Here is a 7,433-nt window from a genome sequence, read left to right as displayed (position 1 = left end):
GAGTTCTTCAACAGATCAATTTCTGGATGAAGCTCATCAGGAGCAGTGAGTGGAGTTCTGCCATGAGCATGGCAGCAATTGTGGAGTGTGTAGGGTTTTGGCTGCTGGGGCTCTCTCTCTTTGGGCTGGTGACGGGCTAACCCACCACACTCTGGGGTACTCCGGACAACTCAGCCTGTCACTGGGTCTGGAAGCATCTCTAAATGTCTTGAATTTCTGAGGGTTCTGCTATAATTTCTCCCAGTTAACTTCTGATCCTGTGTATTTGTGTACTCTCTTTTTTCCCTTGTGAGTTTAGCCAAAGGTTTGTCTATCTTATTTATTCTTTTAAAGAACTAACTTCTGGTTCCATTTATTTTTGTTATGCTTTCTTAGTTTCTATATTAATTTCTGCTCTGATTTTTTATTAACTTCTTCCTTCTGCTTGTTGTAGGTTCTTCAGATATTTGAGATGTCATTTAGGTTGTTGATTTTATCTTTTTCTTCTTTCCTAATGTAGGCCTGTATTGTTATGGGTTTCACTCTAAATATAGCTTTTGGTGTGTCTCATAGGTTTTAATAACTTGTTTGTTTATTACAATTAGTCTTAAGGAAATTTTTGTCTCTTCTTTGATTTCCTCTTTCATCCAGCTGTTATGTGGTAGCAGATTGTTCTGTCTCCAGGACTTAAAATACTTGGTATAATTTTATGTTTGTAATGTGTGATCTATCCTGGAGAATGTTCTGTTTGCACTAGAGAAGAATTCAGTTGTTTGAGGATGTGGTCCCAGCTCTTCCAGTTCTTCCTTTAGTGCTCTTATGCCTTTATTGACATTTGTTTAGTTGATCTGAACAGTGGAGTGCTAAAGCCCCCATTACTACTGTGCTTCCATTTAAATGTTTCCTTAAGTTTGTGAACAAAAAAACCTCATAAATTTTACTGATCTTACATTTGGTGTATATATGTTAACTAAAGTTATTATTACTTATCTTTAAGTAAAAATAATCAAGTTATTATTACTTGATTTATTAACCAATAGATCTTGTTCCCTTAACTAATAAGCAATGTCCAACATTATCCCTAATTACTTTCTTTAGATTGAATGCTGTTTGGTATGATATAAGTATGGCTATCCCAGCATTTTTCTGTTTGTCATTGGCTTGTATAATTGTTATCCATCCTTTCACTCTGAGCCTATGTCTATCTCTTGATTCTAGATGTTTCCTGTAATCAGCAAGTGTACAGATTTTGTTTCCTGATTCATCCCACCTCCCTGTGTCTTTTGATGAGACAATTTAGTCCATTGATGCTGAGAGAAATTGTGGATATAAAGGGCTGTGATGCCATTTTACTGTGTGGAGGTTTTGCTTCTATAAGTAGTTTACATAAATGGTCTTCAATATTCATTCAGGACCAGCTAAGTTATAGAAAACACTGTCAGTTCTTGTTTGTCTGAGAATGTTTTTATCTTTCCCTTCAATCTAGAGAGCTTTGCAGGATAGTGGACTCTAGCTTAGAGGGTTTTTTTTCCAGTGGGTAAGTTAAATATGTTATGCCACTCTTTCCTCTCCTGTACTGTTTCATATGCCAAAAACAGTAACAAGTCTCACAATGAGACGTTACTGGTGCCCACTCTAGCAAATCAATGAGCAAAGGGATGACAGTGACAGTGACTGTTTCATATGAGAGCTTTTGTGATTCTTACATTGTTTCCCTTAAGTTGAAGATTTCTCTTTTCTCTAGCAGCTTTAAGAAATCTTTCTCTTTACATTTTGTCATTTTTATTATGATATGTCTTGGTGTTGTTCTGCTTGGGTTTACTTTTCTTGGTACACTGGGTCTCTTAAATGTGTGCATCAACCTTCCTCCTGAGAACGGGGAATGTCTGAGAAATCCCATTCTGAGAATGGGGAGTCTCTTCCACCACTTGTTCTTCCTCCCCTTTTCCATTATTTTTTCTCCTGGTATTCCTATAATTCATAAATTGTTACCTTGTTGTTATCCATAAAGCACCTTATATTGTCTTCCATTCTGTACTTCTCTTTTCTTTTGCCAGTTCCCTATCTTTGCTGGTCCATACTTTGCCTTCAACTTTGTCAATATGGTTTTCCAACTGTGTAGTTCTGCTGTTATGGCTTGCTATTATGTTCTTCAGTTCCTTCAGTTCATTTTGTATGGAATTTGTCATCATGTGAATCAGTTCTTTTCTGAGTTGGTCAGATTTCTCATCTAGTATCACTTGTCATCCCATTGATCTTCAATTTGCTCCAGCAGGCGCCAGTAATGTCTCAATTTTTCCTTGTCGAGTGCTAGTGTAGCCCAATGATATCTGATCACTACAGGAACAGGAAGAGCCTCAAACCATTCATTCAGGGTTTTGATGAAGAAGTCTGACCATCTCGTTGGTGGGCGGCCACACAGTCTTTTGACGTCCCATGAATCTAGTCGGTAACAGCTCTAGTCCAACGGTCGTCTCTGAATCGCATTACATGACTGGCCCATCTGATTTTTGATGCCTTGGCAAACGAGACAGCATCCCTGATTTTTGACCATTGATGGAGGTCAGAACTCTGGATTCCTTCTCTCACTTGAGTGAGACATGATATTCCCTGCATAACTCTTTCGATTCCTCTTTGGGATACCCGAATAGCGTTCTTATCCTGTTTGCATTTGGCCCAGGTCTCTGAGGCATATGTTAGTGCAGGAAGAACGGTGGAATCGAAAAGATGTGCCTGGAGTTGGATGTTCTTCATCCTCTTAACCACTTCTTCATTGCTCTGGAAGGCATTCCACGCTGCTCTCTTCCTCCTGCGCAGTTCTGGCGCCAAGTCGTTTCTCATATTGATTTCTCGACCCAGGTACACATAGCTGCTGCATTCGGAGATGTTCGTTCCATTGAGAGCAAATGGAGCCTCAGGAACTAGTTCGTTTTTCATGAGCATCGTCTTGTTGAGATTCAGCTGCAGTCTGACCTTTCCACACTCGCGGTCAAAGTTGGCCAGCATTTGTGCCACTTGGCTAATGTTTGGCGTTATGAGAACAATGTCACCAGAGATGCAGAGGTGGTGTAGTTGCCGACTGGCTATCTTCATTCTCATTCCTTCCCATTCCCGTCGTCACATGACGTTCTCGAGGGTGGCACTGAAGAGTTTCGGTGAAAAGGTATCACCCTGCCAAACCCCTTTCTTTACATCAATGATCACTTCCTTGTAGAATGGTGAGATCCTGGTGGTGAATCCGTAATACAGCTTGTGGAGGATCTTGATGTACTGAGTTTGAACGCCCTGTTTGGCTAGGGCTTCGATGACCACTACAGTCTCAACAGAATCGAAGGCCTTCTTTAAGTCAATGAATGTTAGACAGAGCAGCATCTTGAACTCTCGCGAAACTTCAATGAGTTTGATCACTGTGTGGATATGGTCGATCATGCTGAATCCTTTTTGGAACCCGGCTTGCTCGCATGGTTGTCCTTCATCTACTGTTCTGCCTAGTCTATTCAGGATGACACGGTTGAACAACTTGTAGACAACAGAGAGCAGGCAGATTGGACAATTGTTGTCGATGTTGTGGATGTCTCCCTTCTTGTACAACAGAATGGTCCTGCTGGTTTCCCACTGGGACAGATCCTTGCATTCAGACAGGTAGCGTGTGAAGAGCCGAGCCAATGTATTGATGAGTACTGGCAGCAGATTCTTCAGGTGTTTGGGTCTGACCTTGTTCGGACCAGGTGCTGTACTCATCTTTACCAACAAAATGGCATGTCAGATTTCGGAAGGGAGGATGTTGGGAAGAACATATCCATCCTGTGGAATTTGGTATGTGGGCAGGTGGACATGGCTGTCAAAGAGATCCAAGTAGAAGTCGTGAATAATCCTCTCTATTGCCTTTCTGGAAGATGTGGTAGATCCATCAGGATGTCGGAGGGCAGTCATCTTGGTCTTGTAGTTGGCAAAGGACAGACGAGCATTGCGAATACTTTTCCCAGCTTCTGCTGCATTGGCCAACACTACTGCTCTTTTCTCGTTGAGGTCTTCCTTTATCGCTTCTCTGCACAGCTTTGCAAGCTCAGACGTTAGCTTGTGGTTGCTTGAGGCTCGCGCCAAAGCACGTTGATGAATGAGCTCGAGAGTTTCCAAAGACAGGAGTCTGTTTATGGCTTTCTCACTCTCGGCATTCTTCGCGCAATCATGGAGGTGCTGAACCAGTTGATTGTATGCTTTGTCGATGTTGTCAAGGACGGCATCTTCCCACATTGCTGCAACAGTGCCAAAGAGTTCACAGTTGGTGGTCATTCTGGGGGTTCCCTTCTTAAACTTTCCAGACCTTTATCCCCGCTCTGTGAAGTAGAATTTTGCACAAAGGAGACGGTTGTCCAATCCCATTTGGAATTTTGGGAAAACAGCGACATCTGTCAGGCAAAACCTTCAATTGAATATGATGTGGTCAATTTCATTGTGGAACTGTCCACCGGGAGACTCCCATGTTCAGTGTCTAGATTCGGCCTCCAGGAACTGTGAGTTACCATGGATGGTCTTGGTCGACATGATGAACTAAGACAGTATCTCACCCTGTTCGTTCCATTCTAACCATGGGTCCCAATGTGGAGTTCTTCGGGCCACCTTCTCGGTCCTATCTTGGCATTAAAATCACCAACAATGATCTTGTAGAAGGTGTGGTCTTCTTAATAGAACTTCTCCAGCTCCATGTAGAACTTTTAAATTTCTTCTTCAGTGTAGTTGGAAGTTGGTGCGTAGACGACAAAGATAGAAACTGCAGGCAGTGATCCACATCTATTCAAGTGGAATTGTCCTATTTGGGTTGTTAGGCATTCAAATGAATTAATGCTCATGGCCAACTTCGTGTTGACAAGGACATGACACCACTGATACCTCTGTTGTTGCATGTTCTGAGGAACAATTCTTCTTCAGTGTCAAAAATGGCATGATGTGATCGATGTCTTCTCATTTCAGGTAGACCAATGATGTCGTACTTGATCTTCTGTGCTTGCACCATCAGGTCCTTGATGAATGCTTCCGATGCAAGGGTACGTGTGTTGAAAGTACAGACAGTCATTTTAGTCTTTCTTTGTTTTGGCAGTCTAGTTTGTCTCTGAGATTTTTTTCAGCCTCTCCTTGCTCATCTTTCTTAACGCTGCCATATTGGGGACTCTTTCGGTGTCAGGTGAATGAGGCCCATTGTTGTTACTGTTTTTGGCATATTGAATATGCTACGGGTAGCTTGCCAGGCTCTGCTGTGCAGGCAAGGTACTCTCGATAGCCTGCCAGGCTCTCTGAGATGGATGGAGGCTTTTAGGGCAGCCTCCAATCGCCCTTAGAGGTGTTTTCATGTGTCCCGCTCCCCTGTGGCCTGCATTCTACTGAAGACCAGATCTCAGTTTCTTTTTTCTTTGGGCATGTTATTTCCCTTCTATGTTTTTGTCAAATCCCACATGTGAGAAAGATCATTCAGCATCTGTCTCTCATTCTGACTAACTTTACTTACCATAATACTTCTATATCCATCCACACAGCAGCAAATTTCACACTTTCATGTTTTCTTACAGCTGAGTAGTATTTCATTATGTATATGTACCATAGTTTCTTTATCCAGTCTGTTCTTGGACGCTTGGGTGTTTTCAGGATTTTAGTTATGAACAGTGCTGCAATAAATATAGTACAGATGACTTTTCTAAATGGTGCTTTAGGACCTTAGACAAGGTGCCAAGAAGTAGAATTGCTAGGTCAAATGGAAGTTCAATTACTAGTTTTTTGAGAAATGTTTATGTTATTGGGCAAAAGAACTGGATCAGTTTGCATTCTCAACAGCAGTAAATGAGGTGAGAATGGGAAGTATTGCCATTTCCTAACTTTAAATTATACTATGAGGCTACATAGTATAATTTCCCCACATCTCTTTTCCTCACATCCATGCCAACACTGATTGTCATCATGTGACTTTTATAGAGAGTGATTTTTATTGAGGGGCTACTACCAACAACATACAGCTGCACAGTGCAGACCAGGTTGTTCAGTATTCAGATCTAGTGATGCAGTAAAGTCTGGCCTGACTGAGCCATGCCACCAGGGCTCTCATGCCTGGAAGACATGCATTCCACCATCTGATATATTTCCCCACCCCTATCATGTTGAGATTTCTATATTTCCATTTGCTGATATAGTGTGTAGCATTTATTGATTTGCAAAAATATCACTATCCTTGCACACCTGGAATAAATACAACTTGGTCATGATTATTTAATAAAATCTTGTTGGATTGAATTTAATGATACAAGATTTTATTAAATATTTTGGCATATATATTCATCAAATGATAAAGTGTGGTATGTGGGGGGATGGAGATGTGTGTGTGTGTATTATCTTTGGATCAGGATACTGTGAGCCTTATAAAATGTGTTCGGTACTCTCCTCAATTCTTTTGGAAGTGTTTGAGAATATAAGCATTATTTCTTCTTTGAATGTTTTATATGATTCATTAATGAAGCCAATGGATGCTGGGTTTTTATTCTCAAAGTTTGATAATTGTTTCAATTTCTGTGCTTGAGATTGATCTACACAAACTACTACTTCCTGGTTTAGTCACAAATAGTTATAAGCTATATGATCCCAAAAACATTGTCCATTTTTGCATCTCACTATGTAAGCCAGCTTTGTAAGCTCATTTAGAGGTACTGGTCTAGAGACTCATAATTAAATCTCAAAAGAAATTAACTACCCACAAAGTTTATCAGATACCAGGTCCCAGATGAGACCCTTGGGCCATCTCAGAAGGGGAACAGGGCATGTTCTCGCCCTACCAGCAGCCTCACTCACACCTAAACAGCTGCCCACATGCCTCCGACCAAGACTGCACAGTTAAATATTTTGGATCTTCTGGAGCACATGGTGGCACCTCCAAACTCTATAATACTAACATCCCAGTAAGAGCACACATATTGGATGGGAATGTAGCAAAGAAGTCAACTAACAGAAGCTAACAAAAACATTAACAAGAAGGCTTAACTTGCAGCAATAGCTTAGTAAGCCATCAAAGACTAAATGTCCCCATGGTGAGATACAACAATTTTCACTAATTTTCTTTTGTTGAAGTATTTTTTATCATTCCATTAACCACTTAGTTGTAAGACACTACATAAAATAATTTATTGTGGGTCAACTATGGGGTAGGATTGAGGGGTTGTCGAGAAAATGGAGACAATGATGGAGGGAAGGTGACAGTGGCGGTGACATTCCTATAAATCTATAATCTTTTGCATTTTTTGTGATTTGTTGTTATTTTAAGTATTTCTTTTCAGATTATTTTAATTAGGTTTTTATATCTAGAAAATCACTTTACCAGGGGCTGGAGAAATAGTACAGTGGGTTAGGGCATTTGCCTTGCACGTGGCCGACCTGGGTTCAATTCCCAGCATCCCATATGGTCTCCTAAGCACCGC

At 41.0% G+C, this 7,433-nt stretch overlaps 1 pseudogene; it reads right to left on the bottom strand.

Moving 5' to 3' along the window:
• Positions 1-3,330: 3,330 nt before the first annotated feature.
• Positions 3,331-3,978, bottom strand: LOC129403395 (uncharacterized; annotated as a pseudogene).
• Positions 3,979-7,433: the final 3,455 nt, after the last annotated feature.

Source organism: Sorex araneus, chromosome 1 (assembly GCF_027595985.1).
Source record: "Sorex araneus isolate mSorAra2 chromosome 1, mSorAra2.pri, whole genome shotgun sequence".
Lineage (NCBI taxonomy): Eukaryota > Metazoa > Chordata > Mammalia > Eulipotyphla > Soricidae > Sorex > Sorex araneus.
Note: the sequence above shows the minus strand (reverse complement) of the source record. Positions and strands in the feature narration are given on the sequence as shown.